Source organism: Coffea arabica, chromosome 2e (assembly GCF_036785885.1).
Source record: "Coffea arabica cultivar ET-39 chromosome 2e, Coffea Arabica ET-39 HiFi, whole genome shotgun sequence".
Taxonomy (NCBI): Eukaryota; Viridiplantae; Streptophyta; class Magnoliopsida; order Gentianales; family Rubiaceae; genus Coffea; species Coffea arabica.
Genome location: NC_092313.1, coordinates 45,609,026 through 45,628,902, shown reverse-complemented (window position 1 = coordinate 45,628,902; position 19,877 = coordinate 45,609,026). Strand labels below are relative to the sequence as shown.

Here is a 19,877-nt window from a genome sequence, read left to right as displayed (position 1 = left end):
AATCAAGCACTAGGAAGCAAAACATGATAATCAAGGCTAAGGAAGTTAGGAAATGTGTGAATTCTGATCAGCCTGTATTACTCATGATTTGCAAACATGTACTCTTGAATGTTGATGAACTCGATAGGGCATTGCCTTCGGGAGTAGTTGCTTTGTCGCAGGTTAAGCAAGGAGAGAATGAGTTGATCATGGCATGCTCCATCCCTAACTCCATTGGTGAGTATCAGAATCTTCATGAAGTTTGCCTCTTAAGTGTTGTATCCCTTTACGATCCATTGGTATTTAACTTCACCCATGAGTCTGTTTTGGTTGTTGGGAGGAGTAATGGAGTTTCAATGGGGGTTCTTGCGCTTGAATCTTGTCCTATGCCTTCTTACCCTTTTGCAACAAGTGTTCCAAGTGATGATCAGTCTAATGCAGTTGAACGTGTTCAAAGTGTTCTTCATTATATCAGTTGCATTTTGGAGGATCCAAAAAGATGTAACCGAAGCTATATGCGTTATCTTCGAGGAGTCATTGGAGTAAAGCCATGAGTTTTTCTTGGCTGGCTGTGAGCATTTTCAAACTGACCAAGAGACATGTGCACCGCATTATAATAATCATGACGTATGCAAGTATCATTCAATCTAAGAGGGCCAATATGTGGTGGCATTAGATTTGAGGTTTCGTACTCCAACTCTTGCTAGTATCATTCATTTCCATCCAGATTTGAGGACAAATCCTTCTCAAGTGGAGGGGACTGATGTGTGCACGGATGGCGGCCTTGACTCAAGGCTTCCATAGGAACATTGAAGGCTTGGAAGTTGCTAATCAAGGCATCTACACATTGATCCAAGTCAAGGAAGCATCAAGCGCGGCCTTAGCTACTTGGGCCGAGAACTAGGAATGTTAGCATTGTTAGTCGTATGAGTTGTTAGTTGGTTTTGATCATTATCGAGTCATTAGTTGTTAGTTGGTTTGTTAGTCGTGTTTTAATTAATAGTTTATTAGTTATTGGAGTCAAACAATCGGCCCACTCATGTTCAAGAGTGGATCGATCTCCTTTTCTAGTTTAGGTTGGTGGGCCGCCAATCCTTGACTACAAAGGTTTCTAGCCTATAAAAAGGCGCCTTTTGTACCAGCAAAGGTTAGACACTTTTGATAATAAAATTTCAATTTGTTCTCTTACAATTTCGAGAGTACATTCCTACTTGCTTGGCAAGGGTTATTTGAACAATCACGCGTGACGTCCTTGGTTGTTCATCCGGCCTATCTACTTGAGTAACCACCTCAATTGGAGTCGCCGTTCTACCGCCTTGAATCGAGTTGAGTCGTCCCTCTTGGTTCTAGGTTCCGTAATCCAAACGGTTGAGTATCCCTCTAGGTCCTTGGGCAATCGTGCTACGTGTCTCGGAACGAGTTGACCGAGGAACGTATCAGTTGGCTTCAGAGCTGGTTGAGGTATCAAGTCGTTATATCCTCGTACTTGTTCTTGTCTAGTTCGTTTTAGGGTTCCTATTTTTTCGCTGTCTTGTTTGTTTGTTGCATCGCTAGTTGTTTCTTCGTTGTTCACAAATCTGTCCGAAGTTGTTTTGCCATTGGCGTCGTCAATTTCTGTCCGTTTTGTGTTCAATCATTGTGTTTTGCAATCGGGCCGTAGTTGGATTTTACTTATGTGTCAAATCTGTCCGAGTTTATTCCCTTGTTGCGCCGAATTTCTGTCCGTGTTTGTACCCTGTCGCGAGTCGTCAATATTCTGTCCGTTCTTGTGTTGGTTCGTTGTCTTGAATCTCCCCATAATTGTGTCCACAAATCTGTCCAAGTGCGTCTTCTAGTTCCGTCCATAGTGCCTTGAATTCCATCGTTGGCTTGTCTATTGCTGTCCATAATTTCTGGTATCATTGTTTTGAGTTATCCAACTTGTTTACTTGGTTTTTCAAATCTGAATTGTGGTGAAACTTGTTGGTATTTGTGAATCTTGAGAGAACCTACAAGAATCTTGAGTTTCTCGACCACAATCTTGAAATTCTTGAAGTTCTTGATAACTTCCTTGAAAGTTCTTGAAGGATCTTGAAGTTCTTGAAGATTCCTTGTGCGTGTGAATTGGCTGAACCAAATCCGGAAAATAGTCCAATCGGCCAAGCTTGTGTTGTGTTGTTCGTATAAGTCAAAAAAAAAAAAGAAACGAAAAACAAGAAAGAAAGTCCGAAGTTTATTGCCAAAATCAATCACGGATTACATCTTGTATCCAAGACTACAAAAAGGAAAAAAAAATTTCAAAAGTTTCGGTCCACTACTACTTCTTGAAGTTCTTGAACCTCTTGATTCTTGGAAATTTGTTTCGTCCGTCTAGCGAACAATTTCTTGTACTCTCGAGCATTGGTGAAAGGCTTTCTTGGAGTCTTTGCTTCTATCTAGGGAATATCTTGGGTAACCCATTGGGGGGGAGCCTGAGGAGGGTTGATTGCGTCACGTTGTTGAGATTCCATCTAGTTGCTATTGTCTTGAACAAACATCCGAAACTGCCTTCCTTGGGTGTGTTTGAACAGAAAATCCGAGCTTGACCTTGTGCTTGCAAGTTAAGGCTAACGTGGGTGGGTCTTTAATAGCCTACCTTCCAACCGTACAAAAGGTTTCCAACCGAATTGTTCTTTCGGGAGTTGGAAGTGACAAAGTGTGCAGTCTCATCATTGATGGTAGTAGTTGCACCAATGTAGCAAGTTTGCCCATGGTAGAGAGCTTGGGACTTCCAACGACTAGACATCCACACCCGTACCGACTACAATGGCTAAGCGAAGATGGTGAAGTACGTGTCTACAAACAGGTACGTCTTCCTTTCTCCATTGGCAACCACATTGACGAAGTTGTTTGTGATGTTGTCCCCATGCATGCTACCCATGTAATTTTAGGAAGACCCTGGCAATTTGATAAGCATGTCACTTTTGATGGTAGATCTAATAAGTACACTCTCTTGCACAATGGAACGAGAATGTGACTTAGACCGACAAAAGAGGAAACAAAAGACGGCCGAATCTGGAAATTGCTCCACTTCCACAAATGAGCATTCGGCCAAGGGTCATACACTGATTAAATCAAGCACTAGGAAGCAAAACATGATAATCAAGGCTAAGGAAGTTAGGAAATGTGTGAATTCTGATCAGCCTGTATTACTCATGATTTGCAAACATGTACTCTTGAATGTTGATGAACTCGATAGGGCATTGCCTTCGGGAGTAGTTGCTTTGTCGCAGGTTAAGCAAGGAGAGAATGAGTTGATCATGGCATGCTCCATCCCTAACTCCATTGGTGAGTATCAGAATCTTCATGAAGTTTGCCTCTTAAGTGTTGTATCCCTTTACGATCCATTGGTATTTAACTTCACCCATGAGTCTGTTTTGCTTGTTGGGAGGAGTAATGGAGTTTCAATGGGGGTTCTTGCGCTTGAATCTTGTCCTATGCCTTCTTACCCTTTTGCAACAAGTGTTCCAAGTGATGATCAGTCTAATGCAGTTGAACGTGTTCAAAGTGTTCTTCATTATATCAGTTGCATTTTGGAGGATCCAAAAAGATGTAACCGAAGCTATATGCGTTATCTTCGAGGAGTCATTGGAGTAAAGCCATGAGTTTTTCTTGGCTGGCTGTGAGCATTTTCAAACTGATCAAGAGACCATTATAATAATCATGACGTATGCAAGTATCATTCAATCTAAGAGGGCCAATATGTGGTGGCATTAGATTTGAGGTTTCGTACTCCAACTCTTGCTAGTATCATTCATTTCCATCCAGATTTGAGGACAAATCCTTCTCAAGTGGAGGGGACTGATGTGTGCACGGATGGCGGCCTTGACTCAAGGCTTCCATAGGAACATTGAAGGCTTGGAAGTTGCTAATCAAGGCATCTACACATTGATCCAAGTCAAGGAAGCATCAAGCGCGGCCTTAGCTACTTGGGCCGAGCACTAGGAATGTTAGCATTGTTAGTCGTATGAGTTGTTAGTTGGTTTTGATCATTATCGAGTCATTAGTTGTTAGTTGGTTTGTTAGTCGTGTTTTAATTAATAGTTTATTAGTTATTGGAGTCAAACAATCGGCCCTGATGTGAACCAGGGCCAGGGCCCAGTCCAAGTTCCATTGGGCCCAGTCACACGTGCACGGGCCAAGCTCTTCAAGGAATCACTCCAAGCCCTTGTTCGAGCTGTCCACGATCAACATGGAGCCTATAGAGATATTGAAGGCTTGGAGAGGGTCAATCAAGCAACTTACACTTTGGTCCAAGCCCAAGAAGACCCCAGTGGGCCTCCTTACGAAGCGGCCGAGTAGGGCCTTAGTCATTGTTTTCAATTTAGTTGGATTCGTTGTTCGTAGAAGGCATGGGCCGGCCCACCTTGATGACAAGGTAGCCGACCTCCCCTTTAGGTTTCTTTAGGGTTTTGTTATTTCATTAAGCCTATAAATAGGCTAGTCTTGTAAGGTTAAAACTTAGTTTTTGATGAATAAAATTCTCAGTGCATTCGTTTTCTTTCAAAGAGAATTCGAGCCTTTTAACTTGCTTGGCAAGGGTTATTGAGCAATCTCGCGTCCTGTCCTTGATTGTTCATCCGACCTATTCCCCTGGAGTATTCACCTTCATCGGAGTGTCGTCTACCACCTTCAAATCAAATCGTGTTGTCCGTTTGGTTAGAGGTTCCGCACACCAAGCGTAGGACATCCCCGCTAGATCCTTGGGCAAACGTGCTACGTGTCTCGACCGTGGATCGAGGAGCGTATCAGTTGGCTTCAGAGCTTTGGTGGAGGTATCTTCCGTTATATCCGTAGTTGTGTCTTAGTTTTCATTAATTCCGCTGCCTTGTTAAAAAAAAATTCTGTTCGCTAGCTTTGGTATTTTGTTGTGCCGTTTCCTTTCGTTTGATGTCTAGAAATTCTGGTCATTGCTTTTATTAATTGAGTCCGTCCGTTTGTGTCTTCAAGTCTGTCCGTTGCTGCTTTGTTAGTAAAAAAAAAAACAAAACACACAAAATCTGTTTGCATCGCTTGTCAAAGAGAAAAAAAAATTCTGTCCGCTAGTTCTCGTTGTTTGTCGCGTCAATTTCTGGACAGTTGTGTGTTATTGTCGATAGTCCCAATCTGCCCAGATTTCATACTCTAGTGACATCCATTCTGCCCAGCAATTAGCCTTGCCGAATCTGCAAAAAAATAAAAAAAAAAAGAAGAAGCAAGTTGCGGCTAGGGTTCCAAGTTGCGGCTAGGGCTTTGCCTTGTGGCCAAATCTGTCCAAATCTTAGTAGCTTATTCAAGTTGTTTACTTATCTTGTCTAAACTGATTTGGGGTTAAAACTTGTTGGAGTTGAGAATCTTGAAGGAAACTACAACCATCTAGGGTTTCTTGAGTTCTTGGAATTAAATCTTGAAGTTCTTGGGAGTTCTTGGGAAATCTTGGAGTTTTTGGCTGATTAGTTGTAGTACGTAGAGCTGCCCAGAAATCTGGTTTGTGAACCTTTCTTCCGTCCAGGTTTAGTTGCAGTTGTTAAGTTAAAAAAAAAAAAAAAAAAAAAAAACAGAAACGCAAAAGGCAAGAGGGAAACAAGAAGAACATTCGGCCAACAAGAAACCAAGAAGGAAGCCGTAACTCTTTATTGTCAAATCTGTCTTGTTATTTCTTGTTTCAAACCAGAAAATTACATCAAGAAAAGAAAAGAATTCAAAAGTTTTTGGCCAACCAGAAAATTACATCAAGAAAAGAAAAGGAATTCAAAAGTTTTGGCCAACCTCTTCTTGAAATTCTTGGTTATCTTGAGCCTTGATCACTTGAGCAACCTTTGTTTGAGGTTCTTGATTATCTTGAACTTTAAACACTTGCACTTCCCTTCGCACAAAGAGTTTCTTGTAAGCCCTTGCATCCATACGTGGCTTTCTTGGTTGAGGGGTGAATTTCTTGGGAGATTCTTCAGTAGCATCACTCGCATGCCCTTGGGAGTCCATTAGAGCCGAATTTCTGGAATCACAAGAGTTAATTTCTGGAATCACAAGAGTTAACTTCTGGAGTCACAAGAACCGAATCTGCCTTGAAGGAGAGAGGGCCGAACTTCTTGTTCTTGGAGTAGAGGGAGAGCCGAATTGTTTGGGTAAATTGCGGCTGTGAAGAGGGAGTCTTATAGGGAGTATAACCGACTTTGGGAAGGCCTTCAAAGAGGAGGAAATCTGGAAATTTCAGAGTTCCAAATCTGGTTGGTGTTGTGAGCAAAGTGTGCGGCTGCTCAAGGGGGGGGTTATAAGGGTTCTTTTAGCCGACTTTGGGAAGGGAATAAAGGGAAGATTTCTGGAAAATTGCGGTAAAAGGAGAGAGAGGGAACCGAATCTGTTTGGGGGGGGATTCGAAGTTGCTTAAAGAAGGACTTCAAGGGGATTACCAACTCTAACTTGTTTTCTAACTTAGTTTAGGAGACTAAGTACCACACTTGGATAACACTTGGACACCTTCCTACACTTTCTCCTCCATTTTAGGATATCCTCCTATATTTTATCATCCTTTTTAGGAAACCACTCCTACATCTTAGGAATTCTTAGAGTTTCCTTTCTTGGCAATATTTCCAAATCTGTCCACCACCTTTAAGCCTTCCAAAACCGTCCTTTCCTACACCAAAATATCATCCACTTGCATCCTTCACTCTTGTTTACTCTTGTGGGAAAAGTTGGAGACAATTATTGGACTCGAGCAACATTACTCAACTACCTAAACCAACAGGTAAGGTACTTGGTAAGTTTTATAGAGTGACTTGAGCACTATACACGAGCGCGAGAGATACACTCAGGGAGTGAAGTGAGGATTATATTTGCACTTTCTTGCTTGTTACTAACCTTTGCAGGGGCACAAAAGAGACATGGAGCAAGATCAACAACCACCATCAAAAGACTACTCTCTATTGTTCACCGCCATGAGGCATGAGCTCAAACGAATCAGTGACCAACAAATGGAGACGTTACACACTCGTTTTGAGGAGTTGTCTAGGAGCCTTACGCGAGGCTCTCGTTCTAGGTCCCATAACCGGAGTAACCATGGCACCAAAGAAACAAATGGCGAAGACTACTCCGCTAGTGAGGATGAGGAACGACCCGAGAGGCCTACAAGGGACATGCCCAAAAACGAAATCAAGGGGCTTAAAATTCAAGTTCCCGCATTCAAGGGCAAAAGTGACCCTGAGGCTTACTTGGAGTGGGAAGGCCGTATCGAGATGGTCTTCGACTGCTATGACTATAGCGAGGAGCAAAAAGTGAAGGTTGCCACCGTCGAGTTCACCGACTACGCACTAGTCTGGTGGGACCAAGTGAGGACCACGAGGAGGAGGATGGGAGAACCACGTGTCCGGACTTGGCGCTCAAGGCACTAATGCGCAAGCGATTTGTTCCTAGCTACTACAATCGTGATCTCCACTCTAAGCTTCAAACACTCACGCAAGGCAACATGAGTGTGGAGGATTACCACAAGGAAATCGAGATGGCCATGATGAGGGCCAACATTCAAGAAGACAACGAAGCCACAATGGCTAGGTTTCTTAGGGGTCTCAATCCTGACCTTCAGGATGCCTTGGAGCTTCAACATTATTTGGACATGCACGACCTTCTAGAACTCGCCATTAAGGCCGAACGGGGGAAGAAATTAAGACGGGGAGCCCGTACTTTCCAATCTCCTACCACCACCTCGTGGAAAGGCAACCAACCACGAAGAGTGACCCACGAAGTTGGAAATGCGACAACACCAACCTATTCTAACCGCTTCCAAGGTAATGCTTCTACCCGTAATGCCTATTCTACACCTAACAAGGTTTCTGATGTGTCCAGGTCTACCTCAAAGGCACCGCAAGAGACTCCTAAAGCTAAGAGTAGGGACATCAAGTGTTTTAAGTGCCAAGGGTTTGGGCATATTCAATCTCAATGTCCAAACCAACGGGTAATGCTGATCACTCACACTGGCGAAATCGTGTCGGATGATGACGAATGTGAGGACATGCCCGAACTGGTCGAAGACGACTGCCTAGAAGTAGAGCCAGCTGGGGAGGCATGCTCGCCTACACGTGGCGAAGTAGGTTGCTTGGTAGCACGACGAGTGTTAACCGCCCGCGTCAAAGAGGACGAGCAGCTACAACGCGAAAACCTATTCTACACCCGCTGTAAGGTAGGCGACAAAGTGTGTAGTCTCATCGTCGACGGTGGGAGTTGCACGAACGTGGCCAGCTTGCTCATGGTTGAAAGTCTAGGACTCACCACTACCCGGCATCCACACCCTTACCGCCTCCAATGGCTAAGTGAGGATGGTGAAGTACGAGTCTTCAAGCAAGCACGCATTCCCTTTTCCATTGGTACTTACACTGATGAAATCGTGTGCGACGTGGTGCCAATGCATGCTACCCATATCATTTTGGGAAGGCCCTGGCAATTCGACAAACACGTCACATTCGATGGAAGAGCAAATAAGTACACACTTTTGCACGATGGCAAACGTAAGGTCCTTACACCTCTCACACCTGCACAAGTTTATGAGGACCAACTACTTTTGCAAAGGGAGTGTGAACAAGACCGTCAAAAGAGGAAACTCAAGGCGGTCGACCCTGGTGACAGCTCCACGCACTACAAGAATTTTGACCTTTAGTGACAATCTATTCTTGTCACAAAAAAGTAAAAAGTCATCACTAATAGATTTTACTGACAACTTTTCGGTCGTCACAGGGTCGTCACTGAATGCCCGTCGGTAAAAGTATACACTGATGACTTAAAAGTCGTCAGTGAATAAAGAGCTTTTGTGACAACTTTTCTCATCAATAAATGCTTTAAGTTTAGTGACAACATGACTTCTTATCAATGATGCATGAAACAATATCGTCACTAAAACTCAACAATGGTCATCAGTATATGGTCCAATTACTAGCAATTTTGTTGTCACTAAACACCTTTCAACAGTGACAACATATTGTTGTCAATATAGAATTTAATTCAATTACAACAATTGTTGTCAATAAAGACATTTGATTTACTGACAATAGGCACTTGTCATTGGAGAATTGTGATTCAGTTACAATATCTTGTCACTGTGTAGTTTGATGTATTTCTTGCTAGAGTAATATAAAAAAATGGGAGCCACCAACAATGCTTAGTGAATAACAAACACATTCACCCATTACAATAGAAAATGCCAAAATATTATAATAATCCTTCCAATATCATAATCATGTGCAACATCACATTATAAAGAGTTTGACAAGTAGTATTAGAATGAGTTGTATCATATAAGGCAAGGGAGCTATACAAAACGAATCCAAGTCCCAAAACATTTTTGTGTTATACGAAACATTTCCTAAGCATAAGATAGCACTATAACCAGTTTTTGAGCTAATAAGTAGCCTCGGCTACTCATCTTCCAAAACTCTAAAATGTGCAATATATCTGCAATAGAAAAATACAATTATTAGTAGATGACAAAACAAACTTGAGACAAGGAAAATCAAATGAGGATTCACAAAAAATAAAGTCTCATTTATTTAAACTCTCATCCAAATAGTGACTACATAAAGAGCAGAATAAGAGACAAAATAAAAGCAAAGATAGCTCTTAATATGCACATAGGAACCAATTATAGAGAGTAAAAATCAGGTATTGTCACAGACAAAGAAAACTCTTAATATCAAAGACGTATAACAGCCTTCAAATTTCCTAAATAAAAAAACAAAAGTAACAAGCATTTACTAAATTCTTTGGCAAATTACATGTTAATATTGTCACAGACCAAGGATTAAGGTTCAATAACTTATGCTATTTTTGAATCGCAACAGCCACTGTATCTATAATAAATATGCCTTAGTCACAATTTAAGGTCTCATATATGCTGGAAAATTACAAGAGCGTCTCATTTACAAACATAACACAATTTAGACAAGTATATATAGTTGAAAATAGGCTTATGCTGGAAAATCACTTGTTGTCCATAAAAGGGCAGCAAGTAACATAATGAAGACACGGCAGTTAATTTAATCTTCCCAAACAACAACAATGAAAAGTAAACAAAATGGAACACATCCATATTTGAGATTGTCATGAACTGGAGCAAGAACACAAAAAAGTACAAAAAAAATCATAGTAATTAGTCTTAGCTATTAAATCACATTAACCACTGTGCACCTACATATGCATTATATACATAGTGCATTTAGTAGCTGTATAGCAACATTTCAATTTTTAGGATGATTTAGAAAGTATAAATTTATAGTGAATTGGATTGGCTATAAATAACAGAAAAAAAGAAGCAAAGAGGAGATAGAGAGTATAAGGGTACCACAAGCGAAAATGGTAGCTTGATTGGTAGATTGTAATATCCTAGACCCAAATCCGAATCCGAAGCCTCTGTCAACAGGTTCAATTGCTGCAAATAATAACAAAAATCAGTCGACTGCAGGAGACATTAAGAAGCTAACTTGAAGCTAATACTAGCACTAGAAAACTATAGAAGGAATTCTTGGTCCTAAAACTAATTGAGAGCCCTCTTGGCCAATAAGTCAGCAAACAATAATGCAAAAAAAAGGAAGCTGAATCAATTACTCTCACACAAACAACTCAACTAAACCATGCAAAAACTTCCAAAAGGAAGGAAAAGAAAATTACTCCTATCATATTCATTAATTGGCAGGAAAATCAAACACAAATCAGAGACCACTTGTAGCTTGTTTATATGCAAATGTCTCCTAGAACAAAGTGAAAATTGTCACTTTTACAAAAACTTTGTTGACAAGACCCAACCATTTGAAACAAGTCTAACATAGATAGAAAGGAGTATATACTTACCCAAACATCACAATAATTGGGAATTCCATAGCAGGGACCAATAGCATCAGCATAATGAGCTGCAAGACAATAACAAACCAATGATGTCCCTACGAAATGATAATGTGCATTATAAGCTCGAAGACAATGAATAAAATGGTAGCTGTAGTTCTTATAAGAAAATGTTTGCATATAAAACATATGTTTTCTTCTTTTAATTTTGATACTAATCTATACTTGTACCTAATTACGTTACAACTACATATTCCAAGAGCACTACATAATCATCAAAACTTACATATTCATTCGATTTATTTATTTATATTTTTTTTAAGTCCAAATATAAGCAATTGGAACACCTATTCATATCACAGTAATAATGATACACAACTTTCAGGCTGAGTTCCAAGTTCAAAATAAGCTACTCATTACTCGCGTATAATCTACACCTATACCTACATAATTCCACATATAAACTCACATTCAAGAATTAAAGCAAATTATCTCATTCACTTTTGATATCACTTAGAAACCAAAAGGATCTCAGGCTTTTTAGCCTTACTGGGTGTATTAGCATTGGAGGTAGCACTGGCAGCTGCAGCTGCAGCAACAGCCTCGCGTGCCCTGTTATCTAGCTAAATCAGACTGCTAGTCGCCAAAATGGCCTGCGGGTTCAGGTCATGGGAGGCCCAGCATACAAGCTCCTTATTGCCACTGAAGTTGCTGCTTTCACATCCTCTGTAATCAAATGCCCTAGCAAGCAGTGCCCCAAAATCCTCAATGCCGGCTGTAATAACTCCCATGGCAGCGGAATTCTCTCCCCCTGTGACCTCAACTCGTCATCCCTCCCCTCACTTCGCAAATGCCGAATTTCTTCCACAACATCCTCAATCTCATTGTGACCCCTCGAGTCACCCGAAAGCCCATGGCTACTTTCAGTAAAATTATCAGATTTTTGGGTAGTAAAATCATCGAAATCAGATTTACAAAGGCAATCCTGACTTGCCCAATCTGCCGAAAATTTGCAAAAATCAAGCTTTGACCAACTGGGCATTTGCGAGATCTGCTTATAATAACAATCAAGGGCAATGCCTACAATGGAAGCTCGTTTAGTAGACTTCACCGCTATCTGGGGTTCGAGAGAAGGCGATAGAACGCCGACTAGAGGCCGAGACGAGGGGTTATTGTTAATGGGGTTCGATTTATTCGAAGGGGGATTTCGAGAGGAGTGATAAAGAGAAGGTTGAGAGAGATCAGGGATTGAAATGAGCACGGGTATACCCGAATGAGCCTTGACTTCAGATGAGTAGAGGACAAGAAGGACAGCTTCGAAGCCGGCGAGATTATGTGACGACCCCACCTCCCCCTAAGGCGTACCAAAGGGTTCGGCGGACCGCCTGCCCAGCTCTCGCCAGGACTCACTCACTATCTCAATCAAGTCACGTACACACATTCATGAACCATAAATAACATTCCCAATTCAAGCTTATAATTTACATTAATAGAAATCGAAGTACGAAGTCTCAATACACCAAACTAGATCAAAACGAATACAATCCAAATACAACATGTTCCATCCGAGGAATAGCGTGAGTACAAGTCAAAATCAAACAGCTAGTCTATGCTAGACTTTACATATCTCACACCTCGCTCGTACCCCTGAAAGGAAAACAAATGGAGTGGAATGAGCTAAAAGCCCAGTGAGGTTCCAAATAGCAAATTGACCATTATTTATAAGTACGAGTTTTCGATATAGCAAAGTAACGAGCATAAAGTGTTCATAAAGTGTTCATAAATGTGAACAGTAGCACGTCAAGTAGCAATCTTAAAATGAGCGCATGTAGAAAATTTTTCAAAAGAAACAATAATCCAATAAACAATAATCATTCCAAAGTATAAGGATACGGATGACTCTCAGGAGCCAAATTCCCATTACATTACTAGAAGCTTGATCCCGTAGTAGTTGACACTCCGTCAACTTTCAAGTAAGTAACCAATCCAGTAGAACACCACTTAAACGACTCTCCGTCCACCGTTCAACCCCCAGCTGGGCCCAAAATCCTCAAGAACACGGGTGGTAATACTCGAGTATACCGATTAGTCGAGGAGATATCACTCCACTCGACAATACAAGAGACCCAGGGTTCGTTACCCAATCGACCAAGCCCTTGCCGGCTCGACTAGAGTAACTCGCCACAGGGTTTCTGGAATTCCAGGAAGTGCGCGCATCATAAACAAGTATATCAAGTCAATTGCAACAATAAACAAGTATATCACGTAAGGGCAAGTGCGATAAAGTACACTCTTGCCCTTACAATTCACGTATATAACATGTAATCAGATTGGTCACGTATCAAGTTCAAGTATCAAGTTCAATTCGGTATTTGAAAGCACTCACCCAAAAGATATAGTGCTACTGGTCACTTTCAGGTTATACTCCGAGTTCGGAGTCCAAATCTGCGATAAAACTCAATTTGAGAACTTTGAAACATGACTAGAGTTCGAAACTTAGACGTTTCGTTCAATAAGAATCAAGAAATTGAAATTCACTTGGAGAATACTCGTGAGATACTCGCTCACTTTTTAAATGATAAAACTTTGTAACATTTATACTTGAAATGGTCATGCGAGTCGAAAGTACAAGGGAAAACGTACTTTGAGCAATCATTATTTCATTTCTCAAGGGTACAAGTTCGGCCAAGTCCTTACTTATATACCTCGAACAAGAAGACTCAAGTACCCTAGATGGTTCAAGTACTATTCATATCAACTCGACCCAAGTCGCAAGTGTATTTATATAGTCCTCGAGCGTAAATTTGGGCAGCATGCCCTTTGTGTTTACCTAATTTTCCAGCCATTTAGGCTTCATTATTTTTCTTCAACAACAGCCCAACAACATACATATCAGCAATTTATGTCAAGAGCCGTTCCATAGGCTCACAATATCATAACAACAAGAACCGCATCAAGTACAAGTGCAGAAATTCAATGTGGCACAAGACAGATTTGACGTATACAAGCGGAAATAACTTGTCCGAGGCTACGCTTATCGGATTAAGGCGAAACCTATGCCGTTTCGAATCTAAGACACAAATCTACAACATTTATGAAGGTCACTTAGTCCATTTCCTAATGTAACTTAGTCAAAATCTCAGATTACTAAACCAGAAACCAATTCATCGGCTGTTTAAACGCATTATGCTGTAGCGGACCTAACTCAGTGTACACAAGTCCGAATCAGGTTTTCTTTGAGGCATTTTAAAGCTACTTCAGAACACTACAACTTTTATGTTTTGGCCCAGAGCTAAATCAGAATGGATCCTGATCAAAAATCGTGATAAACTGGACTGAACTGAAGAAACGGACTGCTGGGAAATTCTTAAAACAGCAAGGGTATTTTGGACTTTTCACGTTCTGCGTTGCTCCGATTGAGCTGAAATTTTGTAGGCACCTATAAAATGCCATTCTCTACAACTTTCCTTTTTTGACCAAAGGCCAAATCGGCCTCTAACATATAGATAAAAATTCGGACAGAATGCTTGGAAAATTTTCCAGAAATCTGGAATTTTTAGCTCTAAGTGTAATTTCCTCAAATTTCTGGTTCTAATCACCACTAAACAACCTTATATAACCTTAATTGCAACATTTACACATCATACATCACATTGAGCAGAAAATCAGAACCCCTAGTTCATCAAATAAATTGGGGAAAACCTCTAAATCATGCTAATCATCCATGATTCCACCACTATAATCAAACTACTAACTTAATTTAACAAAATCAAAAGCAAAACTTAGAGAGATGAGTTCTCTTACCTTGGTTAGAAGTCTCTAAAAGCAGCCCCAAGCTTTCCTTTTCCAAACTTTCACCACCAAACACTAACTAACCACTCAAAGACAAGATTAATCGGTTTCTTTTGTTTGTTTTCTCACTTTGTTGGTGGATTGAAGAAGAAATGGAGAAGAGTTTTGTTTTTCCTCTCTTGTTCTTACTCTCTCTCTCTCTCGGCTCTTAGCAGCAGAAAATGAAGAGAAATGAAGCTGATTTTTGTCTTATAAGGAGTAAGAAGGTTAGAGTTAATTAAGACCACAATTTGGCTAACACTTGGACAATTCTTAGCCACTAATTTTTCTCTTTCTTCCCCTTGCTTATAAGCCACAAATTTCGGTCCCCTTAGCTGTAATATAAGAAGATATTTTGGCTCAAATATCAATAAGCTTGTGGTGCAAGAAAGTGGTGGTCCAGTGGTGCGTTCAAACGGTAGTGCGCGGGACCCGCCGGTTCGCGCCGTTTTTCTTAAAAACTCACGTACTAGGGTTTTTACTTCCCATTCACCAACCTTATTTTACTGCTACTACTCACATATTATTTTTTACTTAAAAGTCACTTTTAATCTCCAAATTTAATCCTTACTCTGTACCGAAAATTCATTCGGCGAAAAATCGCGAAAACCCTAATTTTGCTCCAAACTTGAAACCGAAGCGTAAAACCTTTCTTTCTAGGTTTATTTACACTTATCATGGAATAATTGGATAGTAGGGCTTTAATAAATGATAATCTTCAAATAAAAATAAATTTTTAAGAAAACGTGAGGAATTTTCCAATTCCAGTAATTAAAATTAGGGTTTCAATTAAAATATGAAACATTTAGGAAAACCGGTTAGTCACAAGTAAACTAGGGTTTTTGGCTACAATATTAGGATTTCTAGTCTTTTAAACCAAAATAAGGTTTTAAATCAACCCAAAGAAATACACTTTAATATTTTCTTCACAAACAACCTCCTAATATTCGGGATGTTACAGATTAGGGGTGGGGGAGATAGCGGATGTGGTGGAGGAGGAGTGGATGCGGGATAGATAGAAGGAGGAGAGGAGAGGGATATAGCAGAGGACAACGAGGCGGAGTTCGGAGTCAGCGGAGAGGAAGGTGTCGTATAGCCACAGGCAAAGAGAGTCGTCGTCGGAGCCGGATGAAGGGGAGCAGAGGGAAGATGAGATGGAAGAATAGGCGGCGGAAGAGAGGAGGAGGGAGCGGGCAGGGCGGTCGGAGTCGGCAAGGAACGAGAGAACTGAGGAGGTTTCGGGGAGAAGAGTGGAGAGGAGATGGATTCGAGTGCGGGCTTTTGATATGGACTCCCACCAGGAGTGCATCGAGTCGGAGTTATTTGCTCCGGCAGCGATGCGGTGGGGAGCAGGACCACCGTTTTGGTGGTTGAAGGAAGTGGAGTTAGATGGGTTAATCTCGGTGGAAGAGGTGGATGAAGAAGGGGATCCACTCCTACCACTATAGCTAATTAAAACCTTCACCTTCGTCCCCAAACTCCAATCTCTCAAACTCGTTTCCACTACCAACTCCGCTGAAAACCTTTATCTTGCACAATAAAAAAATGAAGTAATGGTATTCACAACTAAAATAATTCTAGTGGAGATGATTTCGCCCATAACTCAAACAATATCCAAAAAACTTGGGCACAAATTTTCATATCAAATTAATTGATAATCATTCTAAGTTAAGTAGTCACAAGTTTATTTACACTAATGAATTATTTATTTATTCAATTATTTTTATTCTAATGAAGTTATTACATATACAAGAAAATTAAATTAACAAGGAGGCTCATAAGTATATAACAGTTAAAAATCATTAGAGAACACATAATGATTACAAAAACACAATGCTTTTTTTTATTTTTAATTTGGTTTGAAGCATAGATTTTATTGCTATAGTATTATTCTTTATTTTTTAGTACAAAAACACAAATTTTCATCAATATAGGTGGCAAAATTTGTTAATTACATATAAGTGAAAATATACTTTTATAATTTGCAAATATTTTAGCCCTGCAATTTTTTATAATTGCAGCACTAAAGTACATCATTAATTGAAAATAACGAAAGTCAAATTCTATGGTTATAACAGACTTTCATTAAAAATAATCAAATGCTATTAATAAGACATTATTGTTAAGTCAAAATCAAAGAAAATTTAGTGATGACATAATGTTATCACTAATTTATTCAAGATTATAATGACAAGAAAAGTCGTCATTAATTAAATTGATAGTTTTTAATATTGTCAATTGCTAGTTTTTAATACTTTTGTGAAAATATTGATAATGGTTGAGAAAATTTTGGTACATTACCGCAAGTGATAAATGTACTTTTGTTCTTTTTGAAACATTTATTTTAATGTTTAATTTTGTTTAAAACTATTGTACTAGTATAGATTTGCAAGACAAAACTTAAGTTCTCAATAGTTAAAAAATTCATTACAGAGAAAACACAAAGTAGTAGTTGCAAAATGTGTATAAATTACAAATATTTTAATGTGTATAAATTACAGTTTATTTTAATGTTTAATTTTGTTTGAAACTATTTTACTAGTATACATTTGCAAGACATAGATTTATGGGTAATTTCTTTTTTTTCCTTTCACATATTTAATTTATGTTAAATACAAAACCTACCAGTTTCCCTTCCATAAAAATATTAGTGCAACACTTTTTGAATTTTACTTACAAACATTTATGTATTTAACATAAATTAAATGATTCGGAGTGAAATGCCCATAAAGAGCAGAATATTTGTTCATGTAATGGAGGAAACCCACAAAGAGTTGGTATTTTATGGGCCATTTCTTTTTTTAAAAAAAAATAATTTATGTTGAAAAGATAACCTGCCAGTTTTCGTTTTGTAAGAAATCAGTGTAACACTTTTTGAATTTTACTTACAAACATTTATAAATTTATCATAAATTATATGTTTGAGAGTAAAATGCCCATAAAAAGTTGGTACTTTGAATAGATAATGGTCATTTGCCCATAAACTACACTCCCTGAAGGCTATTTTGTTAATTACTTTGTAGTACTTTGTTATTCCTTTGCTAATACTACTTGGCATGTAGTACAAAGGATAAATCTGGCATAAATTTCTTATTCCATTGATAAAAAGACCTGTCTGCCTTATAACTATTGTAATGAAAGATATATCTTTAGAGTTTATAACAAATTATTACTTAAGTTTGAGAAAATTATAAAATATTTATGCATAGTTTATCAAGATACCATTCGCAATTTCCTAATAAAAAAATAGGGGCTAAATTGTAAAAGTTAGGGTGCCATAATAGAAATAATAAAATTGGTGTATTACATATGGGGGTTAAATTGCAAAAGTTAGAGTGCCATAGTAGAATTAATGAAATTGGTGAATTACATATGGGGCTAAATTACAAAAGTTAGGGAGTAATAATAGAATTAAAGAAATCGGTGTACTACATATGGGGCTAAATTGTAAAAGTTAAGGTATCATAATGGAATTAATGAAATTTTTTATAACATTTGGGGCTAAATCGCAAAAGTTAGGGTGGCACAGTAGAATTAATGAAAGTGACTTAGAAATAAGTACTTTAAACAGTGACGATCAATTCTTGTCACTAAATCCGAATCGGTAGAGTGACAGTGACGATATTAGAAGTTGTCACTATATAGAGCATTTTAGTGACAACTTTTTCAAGGTCGTCACTGAAGACTTAGTTGCTTTGAGCAATTATGACAACTTTCCTTGTCGTCACTAAACAACCACGTTTTGTGACGACTTTTGTCGTCACTAAAAAATGTTGTCACTAATGACCATATTTCTTGCAGTGTAGTTTGTGACGAAAATAACGGGTCGTCACTAAACATTTAGTTGCTTTGATGCAATTGTGACAACTTTAGGTGTCGCGACTAAAGAAGCTCCTTTTGTGACGACCTATTGTCATCACTACAAAATGTTGTCACTAATAACTTTTTTTTTAGTGATCAGTGACGACAACAAAAAGTCGTCCGTAAATAAGCCAAGCAATAGTGATGATGTTCTTAATGTCGTCACTATTGTGTGTTCTAAACACTCCCGCGCTCTTCCTAAATCTTGGCGGGAATTTACTAGTGACGACTTAGAAAAGTCGTCACAAATGAGTTGGCTCCCATTAGAGGTTTGTGACGAGTTAGAAAGTCGTCAATAAAGGATCCACTTTTGTGACAACTTTTTTTCGTCACAGAGAAAAGTTGTCACTGATGACCAATTTTCTTGTAGTGACGTCTACGACTGAGCCACCAACCAAGGGTCAAGGGAGCACACCTAGGGGCATACGCGACAAAACACCGGCCGCTCCGCCCAAGCACAACATGATTATTAAGGCTAAAGATGTTCGAAAAGTGGTGCACTCTAATCAGCCTATACTTCTCATGATTTGCAAGCATGTGCTCTTAGATGTTGCTGAGCTCGACAAGGCTTTGCCCTCGAGCATAGTTGCTCTTTTGCAGGAATTTGAAGATGTTTTTCCTGACGAGGTCCCTGACGGTGTACCACCCATTCGGGGAATTGAACACCAAATCGACCTCATCCCTGGAGCACCATTGCCCAACAAACCTGCTTACCGCATGGGCCCTGAGGAGACCAAGGAGCTTCAAAGGCAAGTTGATGGCCTCTTAAGTAAGGGTTGGGTTAAGGAAAGTCTAAGCCCTTGCGCGGTACCTGTGATACTTGTTCCCAAGAAGGACGGTACTTGGCGCATGTGCACTGACTGTCGGGCTGTGAACGCTATCACTGTCAAATATCGTCATCCCATTCCCAGACTTGATGATATGCTTGATGAGCTCGATGGAGCTATTATTTTCACCAAAATTGACTTGCGGAGTGGTTATCATCAAATTAGGATGAAGGAAGGCGATGAGTGGAAGACAGCCTTCAAAACCAAGCATGGTCTCTATGAGTGGTTGGTCATGCCTTTTGGCTTGACAAATGCCCCTAGCACCTTCATGCGACTCATGAACCATGTGTTGAGACACTTTATTGGTAAATTTGTCATTGTTTACTTTGATGACATCCTGATCTATAGTCGTAGTGAGCATGAGCACTTGGAGCATGTACGATTAGTTCTTGAGACACTTCGACAGGCGCGTCTATACGCTAACCTCAAGAAGTGCACCTTTTTTACTAACGAGCTTGTGTTTTTAGGCTATGTGGTAAGTTCGCAGGGCATCAAGGTAGACAAATCCAAGATTGAGGCCATCGAACAATGGCCAACTCCCACATCCGTTCCTGACGTGCG

General features: G+C 39.6%; 1 pseudogene; it reads right to left on the bottom strand.

Moving 5' to 3' along the window:
- Positions 1-10,822: 10,822 nt before the first annotated feature.
- LOC140037151 (uncharacterized) lies at positions 10,823-15,937 on the bottom strand (annotated as a pseudogene).
- Between the last annotated feature and the right edge of the window lie 3,940 nt (positions 15,938-19,877).